The sequence below is a fragment of the Trachypithecus francoisi genome, unplaced genomic scaffold (assembly GCF_009764315.1).
Source record: "Trachypithecus francoisi isolate TF-2019V2 unplaced genomic scaffold, Tfra_2.0 Lachesis_group1, whole genome shotgun sequence".
Lineage (NCBI taxonomy): Eukaryota > Metazoa > Chordata > Mammalia > Primates > Cercopithecidae > Trachypithecus > Trachypithecus francoisi.
The window spans coordinates 28623491-28631852 of record NW_022681454.1 but is presented as its reverse complement, the minus strand read 5'-3'; the positions used below and the strand labels follow the sequence as shown (position 1 = coordinate 28631852).

Genomic DNA, 8362 nt, shown 5'->3' with positions numbered 1-8362 from the left:
CAGTGAGCTGAGATCCGGCCACTGCACTCCAGTCCGGGCGACAGAGCGAGACTCCACCTCAAAAAAAAAAAAAAAAAAAAAAAAAAAAAAAAAAAAAAAAAAACATGATATCTGCAAAGTACAAAATAAAGTTAAGCTAAAAAAAGAGACATGCTTGTAAGTTTTGGAGATGGTTGTTAATAGACTTTGTGGCAAATATAATTAGTATTTTAAATTCATCAAATGCAACTAAAATGAAAAATTACATGCATAAACTTAAAAAATTCTTTGAATTATTTATTTTAGAAAACAGAAAATAGATCGTAACTACTTTTTACATTTTTGACGTTCTACAACACATGAAATGGTTCTGCAGAAAGGTGAGTGATGGGACTTTTGAGCATATGTTTATTTCTAAGGTAGAATAAATGTCCAATAACTTCTAATTTTTTTCTCTTTAACATTTATTTCCTTCAGTATTGATTTATTTATCCTAATACTACTAAAGTCTTTCAAGCTATTGTTAGGTCCAGAAGATAGGTCCATAGCTAGCCATTAAAGAATAGCCACTTTATCTGCATCTGTAAATGGAGCATTTCATTTAGGATGTTTTGAAAACAATAAACTTGGTAAGACAGTGATACTTAGGGACTGCTAAAGTGCATGAGCTTCCAATGGAGTACTTATATCAGAAGGACAGAATTTATATACAATGACTATACGATAATGATATGGTTTGGCTGTGTCCCCACCCAAATGTCATCTTGAATTTCCACGTGTTGTGGGAGGCATCCAGTGGGAGGTAATGGAATCATGGGGGCAGGTCTTTCCCATGCTGTTCTTGTAATAGCGGCTCTCACGAGATCTGATGATATCATAAGGGGAATTTCCCTGCCCAATCTCTCTCTTTGTCTGCTGCTATCCACTCAAGATGTCACTTGCTCCTGCTTTTTTTCCACCATGACTGTGAGGCTTCCCCAGCCACGTGGAACTGTAAGTCCAACTAAACCTCTTTCTTTTGTAAACTGCCCAGTCTTGAGTAGGTCTATACCTGCAGCATGAAAACGTACTAATACAGATAACATAGAAGGAGAACTTAGAAGGCGTATCTCCTTTTTGAGGCAGTATCAAAAAGCAGTAAATATTAGATTACCTAACTTCTTTTAATAGGAAATGCAACCTTGTGTAAAATGAGGATTTAGGAGCCCTAATTGGGTGGCATTCCATGGGACAAACGTAAGTCTTTATACACTGTACCTCCAGTGGAATAGATCTATCAGTATCTACTTTCTCTGATTTTAATTAATAACAGGATACTTCTGGGAGGCAACAGGATGGTTCCCTTCCCTCATACTTTTGTATTCCCACCTGCTGCCTAAAATGATATTGTCTACAGCTATGGCAATAAGTGTACTATCTCCTTTCTCTTATGGAGTCAATATCCCCATTGCTTTATCCTTCCAGCTTGGCATATAAATAAAAGTGATATTTTTCTTATATGTATAGTTAAAATGATATTTTCCTTATTTGCAGCAAGTTTCATAGTCCTTGATCCATTCTGAATTTCTGCTTTCTGAGTGCTCCTTTTCTGTGTAGAAATAAGGATGAATCATAATACTCAAACTCAGATATGCATGTTATTTTTTTTACTCCAAGTTTCCTTTTGGATATTCTGAAAGAAGGCTTGATCTCAGTCCTTCTTATTATCCTCTATGACTGTGGCTGGGCCACAGCTACGTGATCTTAGTGCCAAGGTCTAGATGGGTAGAGTTGATGTGAACACTGGCTTCTCTGTGAGGTTTTCTTTCCATACCAACAGCTAATCAATCATAGCCATTGTTTTGTAATCTTTAATTTCTGGTAGCTTTGATATTTCCATGTCTCTCTTTTCTTAAACGAACTTTATCGGAGAGCTTCTTGCCATAAATGCTTTTTTGTTTTTCATTTTTCTCATATTCTATATAATTCTTAAGATCCCAGAAAAAAAGTCCATGCTCCTTGTGTTCAGGGCACTGCACATGGCTCTTATTTATTCTTTTCACATAATTGAGGAGAATCTTTCATTTTAAATATGAGTTTAGCATTTTGGAAATGGATTTCCCCTAGAGCAAAAGTTTTTCTGTTTGCTATCTGTTGGGCTGGGTGGAAGACCCATGGGAAGATAATGGCAGAACAAAAATAATTTAAGATATTATTTAACATGAACATAAATGATACATGAAACATGATGTATGTTTTGTTCATTATTTTGTTTGTATCATCCCTTCTATAGGAAGAATTTGTGATTATCACAAAGTAGTCTCTGCACACAAACTAGTATCATTCACTTATTCTATCAGTACCACTAAAGAGTCACCATTTATTCATTATATTTACATGTATATCTGCATTTACATCTGCATCAAGCTATTTAATTACTGTCCATAAAAAAAATTGTATGTATTTAATTCTTTTAAACCTCTTGTTAATCCATATCCTACTTATTCTGTCTATAGTGTTTGCCAGTGACACTGAGAGTCACTAATTCCACAAGCTGCTATTTAAAGTGATAAACTAAAGTTCTTATACCCACTCCTAACTACTTGCCAGGAGGAGGAAATATCAATCCAATCGATGATGTTCCACACTCTGATTGGGCTACATCTGTTGAAGAGCGGCAGACTTTCTATTCATTGTCTCATACGTGGTTGTGACACCAGCTCTGTTCTCCATATAATATCCATGTTACAGAAATGGTAAGTAGGAAGATTCAATGCCAAACCTAGCCTTGTTCTATTCTGCTTTATTCTTAAACATATGTTGATTAATAAATGCTCTGAGTGAAAATCACAACCACATGCACGTATGAAACTGAGTCCCTCCAACTAATTCAATTTGGTTACCAGAGCATTTTTCATCTAAGTTTTAATATCAAGCACAGTTTAAGCATGAGGATATAATATTACTGTTTTATTGCTGCTCTTTTCCACATCATTTGAAGAAAACTTATAATAAAGAGAGGTGCCTAGGCCAAGAACATTTGAGCTTCCCTCATGACTACCAAACTATAAGAAGTAAATACTCTACATAAGTACTATCTGAATTCTTCATTCTTACTAGTATCTTTGATTTGAAATAAAAGAACTGTTTTTAATAGGGCCAGATGAGTCTCCACAGACAACAACTTATTTTAAATATTTAAATACTTAACTCACTCCCCTTACTATATTCAGTTGCCGTAAGGCTCTTCTATTCGTTCTAGACCTACTGACCTACTGTGCTCCTTTTACCACAGGACTTACGAACATAACATTTCATCTTCTTGGAAGATTCTCTTCTTCCTCTTCTGGTTACTTGATTTCCATTCTTTATGCTTTTTCCTCTTAAACCAAGCATTACATCTTCAAGTCCTTCTGTGGCCTCTCGAAGCAGACTCCTTCAGAAGACTTCATCTAGTTGCCATTTTACACCTGTTTGTTTGAGTACTGGATAAATGTCCACCACATCCAGAGGCTGTGAGCTTCACGAGGAAAAGTTTCTGGCCATATTTGTTCCCTATTCTCAACTATAAAGTCTATTGTGTAATAAACCTCAGCAAACACTTTTGAAGAAAATGATTTTTTTAACCACATTGTGTGTCCTTTTCGTGTAACAATTAACACTTAGTTTATTCTAATTTTTATTATAATAATTTTTTCATGTGCCCTTCTTTTTGCCCCACGTTTTTGAAGACCCTACAGTTTGTGTACATTTTCTCATGGAACCTAGAATAGTTTGGGGGATATGTTCATAACACACATTTGTAAAACTTCAAATGAATAAAAATAGCCCCTTTTAGTCGTTTACTGCTGATAAGTAAAAGCTTTTTAATAGTCTAAATACAAAGAAAGTAAAATATTTTAAACGAATACAAACATATTTGCGTATTTAATATAATCTACCAAAAATAAAAGTATTTCTAATTAACTTTATTTAAAAAAAATAATTGACACATTTATTTATTTATTTCAATAGGTTTTTGGGAAACAGATGGTGTTTGGTTACATGGATAAGTTGTTTAGTAGTGATTTCTGAGATTTTAGTGCACCCTTAACCCTAGCAGTGTACCCTGTCCCTAATGTGTAGTCTTTTTAATTGTACATATTTATCATGTATGATTTATCATGTATGTTTTAATGCATATAAGTTGTATAATGATTAAATAAGAGTGGTTAATGTATCTATCACCTCATGCATTAGCTTGCTTCTATTAAGAATATTAAAAAGTCTCATATTTAGCTGTTTTGTAATATACAATAACTTACTGTTAACCAGAGTCATTCTAATGTCCAATAGAACATTAGAACTTCTTCTTTATGTAAAATGGTAACTTTATACCCACTGATCTCTTCCAAACCTTCTCCTCCATTATTTGTTCCTCTGCTTTTATGCATATATATGAATATGAATATATCCATATATATGAATATGAATATATATCCATATATGTGCATATATATGAATACGAATATATACGCATATATAAATATATTTGAATATGAATATATGTGCATATATATGAATATATATATATTCATGGAATATAATCATTTTCTCCTAATCAAGGAGAATCTTTCATCTCAAATGTGAGTTTAGCATTTTGGACATAAATTTCCCCTAGAGCAAAAGTTTTTCTGTTTGCTATCTGTTGGGTTGGGTGGAAGATCCATGGGAAGATAATGGTAGAACAAAAATGTTTTTAAGTTATTATTTAACATTAACATAAATTACACTTTAAACATGATGTATGTTTTATTCATCATTTTGTTTGTATCATCTCTTCTATAGGAAGAATTTGTGATTATCACAAAGTAATATATTCTACAAGTATATATATATTCATAAAAGTAGAGGGTCAAATTATATATACATATATATATATTCCACATATATATTCATAAAAGCAGAGGGTCTATATATATACATACATATATATATTCCACATATATATTCCACATATGACTGAGATCATACAGTATTTAACTTTGTCTGTCTGGTTTATTTCACTTAACAAGATGTCATCCAAGTTCATCCCTGTTGTCACAAATGACAGGATTTCGTTGTTTTTTATAGTTGAATAGTAATCCATTGTGCATGTACAACACTCTTTCTTTATCCATTCATCTACTCTTGGACACTCAAATTGATAATATACCTTGGCTATTGTGTATAGTGCTATAGTAAACATGAAAGTACAGATATCTCCTTGACATAATGGTCTCATTTCTTTTGGATATATACCCAGTAGTGGGATTACTAGGTCATATGACAGTTCTATTTTTAATTTTTTGATGAACTTCTATACTGTTCCTCAAAAATGGCTGTACTGATTTATAATCTCACCAACAATGCATGAGTGTTCCCTGGGAAGTTTTCAGCTACTTTGTTAAATAGGTTAACTGTGTATTTTTAAATCTCTTATCCCTCTTAAACTCCAATAAGAAAATATTTAAATGTTGGCTTCACAGTGTACCATTACCCCCATAGGCCTTTTTTGGTTCACATTTATTACTTATTCTTTGACTGGATTACTTCAAAAAACTTGCTTTCAAGTTCAATAATTTTTTCTTCTGCTGTCTGTTGTTAAAGCTATCAGATTTGTATTTGATTCTTTTTAATAATATCTTTTTGTTGAATTGCTCATTCAGATCATGAATTGTCTTTCTGATTTCAATGCGTTGTTTGTTTGTCTATATTCTCTTATATTTCGCTGAGTTTCCTCAAACTCATCATTTGGAATTCCCTTTCAGGCACTTTGTAAACATCCCTTTCTTTGAGATCTCTTACTGAAGACTTGCATTCTTTTAGGGGTGCTGTTTCTTTATTTTTTGCAGGTCTCTTATGTCCCTATGTGGATGACTGTACCTCCAGTGGAACATATACATTTAACAATTTTATAGAGTAGATTTTGTAGGAGGAATATTTTCTTGTAAATGTGTCCTAAGGTGTTGGTTGGGAAGAGTGTATTGGCTTTGGCTTTGATTCTGAGTTGATTGTCAGGCCAGACATGTGCATGTATGGCAGCCAATGGGCTATGTATCAGGCTCTTTGGGAGAGTGGAGTCACTGCTGGGGTGGCTGTTGCGTTATGGTCAGGTGTGTTGGCCTGGATGTGCAGCTGTACTGCACTCTTTTCCACTAGGCAAGGCTGCTCCTGACTGGCTGCTGAGTCACATGTGAGTTGTATGCATGTGAACGTGGAAAACCAGATGTCCGTATGGCAGTTTATTTGGGGAGGCAGGTCCATTGCTGGGATAGCTGTTAGACTTGGCCGTAGCAGCTCACCAGCTGGCTGGGCTGCCCAGCCACGCAGAGTGTGGGCACTGGGGACTGGCCAGCTGCTCAGTGGTCTCCCATTGAGTTGTTTTGTGAAGCTGAGACTCCAGACAGATGATTTAATGGTACTGTAGGTATTAATAATTATTATTATTTTTAGTGTGGTATAATGCCAGCAGATCCTTAGTGATGGAGAAAATCAGTGGTTGCTTTTCCCCAGGGCAGGACACACACTAGCAGAGGGTTTAGTTTCAAGGTGTTGCCATGTAATAGCAACTTATGTCATGGGGGTGAGGACTGGGAGAGAGGGTTCTTCTCTGATACCAGGCAGCCACATGTGCTCCTGGAAATTTTCCAAACTGCATTTAATGCCTAAGTGTATTGGCGACTCTCTTGAAGCATAGATTACTGGTATCTTTGGCAGTATTGAGGAGAGCTAGGGGTTTCCATATTATCTTTTCCCCTAAGTCTCCCCTGATTCTGAGCCCATCCAGCAGGGCAAACAATTTGGCAGAGGCAGAGGACCTCACTCCAAGCTGTGTAATGCTCTGCTAGGCATAAGTTTCACAAAGATCTTGAGGCTCCCTCTAGTGCTCTCCAGCATACTCCCTCAGTCAATACAGTTGAAATACAGTTGTTTATCTGCTATTTTGGTCACTTTTAGTAGGAGGGACAAGCACCAGGCAACTCTATTCAGCCATCTTTTCTGATATCACATAACTGTAAATATGTATTTAAGTAAAGTAAAAACAACTATTTGTCATTAAAACAGTGTATTTAATTTTTCGTTATAATAAGGTAAAATAATATTGCTTTTTAATTAGTAGGTGATAGACCAATGAAAAGTGTAGAATTACTTCTTTAAGTCTTAAAACATCAGAATTAATTAAGGAGTTGGGCTTAACTATGTAGTGTCTATGGAATAATTGAAAGTGTCTACAGTACAGTAATTCATAAAAATGCTAATTTGTTTTGACAAGCAGTTTAACAATAGCAAGGAAAATCAAATTTATAAAAATTACAATATCTTATACTGTAAGGTATTAAAATATATCCATTGATTCTTTTAAGGTACAGACTGCCATGGAGGAATGCAGAAATTGCAGGTAAAATATACCAACTTAAAATGGTTGAGAGTCATCTGTGAAGTGTAGGGGCTGAATAATATGTGCAGAGTGTTGAAGGAAGTTTTTGGAATTGTCTGGCCTCTTTAAGTGATAATCATAGCTCCTCCCTAAAACTGACCCCCTACTCCTTCTTTAGGGGCTGAAACTGCCTTTGTAAAATTAATGAGAGGCCACAGGATTAGGATTATGGAAGAGGCCTGAATTCTGCTAAAATGTAGGAATTGTTTTTATAATCTCTTACTCTTAAGGAGTTATGTGGCCAGAGAGTGAAAGATTTCTGACTTCCCCAGTTGCTATTACAGGTAACATAACTATTTTAGAACGTAAGACTAGTCTTTTACAATGTTTTTTCAGATTGGCCCTATCTGGACTTCTGACTCATGACTCAACTAGCCCTGTGGCTCCGTACTAAGCGACAGACTCAGTGCATGAAGGCTATTTACCACACCACTATGATCTCATTCCCAACCAATCAGCATGACTGATTCCCGGATCCCCTGCCCACCAAACTACCCTTGAAAAACCTGGATATTCAAGACTTCAAGGAGAATGATTTCAGTGATAACTCCAATTCTTCCATGTGGGCAGCCTCATATTAGTTGAACTCTTTATTGCAATACCAGTCTCTCAGTATACTGGTTTTTTTCTATGCAGTGAACAGGAAGAACCTGTCAGGCAATTACACTTTCTTCAAATAGATTTATGGGCATATTTTCATTCATGTTTGAACACAGGTGATGGGTAGAATTTAAGCTTCAGGAGATAAGTCTTGCCAGTAGAAAAAAATATATGATCGGAACAATTATAAATGTGTATATAAATGGTTCATAGGCAATGTTTTAAATGTTTTTTCTGTAGAATAAAATTTAAAACATGAAAACATAGGTACTTATGCTTTCCTTCTCTTTATGTTACAGTTATCCACAAAATAAACCCTAATAAAATACTGAAAAGAATAGAAAA

At 35.0% G+C, this 8362-nt stretch overlaps 1 long non-coding RNA gene across 1 annotated transcript; it reads left to right on the top strand.

Moving 5' to 3' along the window:
• The first annotated feature begins 2685 nt into the window (after positions 1 to 2685).
• Positions 2686 to 7888, top strand: LOC117086313. The gene is made up of 3 exons (XR_004438277.1): positions 2686 to 2714; positions 7344 to 7378; positions 7754 to 7888. It is a non-coding gene; the product is annotated as an uncharacterized LOC117086313 (long non-coding RNA).
• The last annotated feature ends 474 nt before the right edge of the window (positions 7889 to 8362 follow it).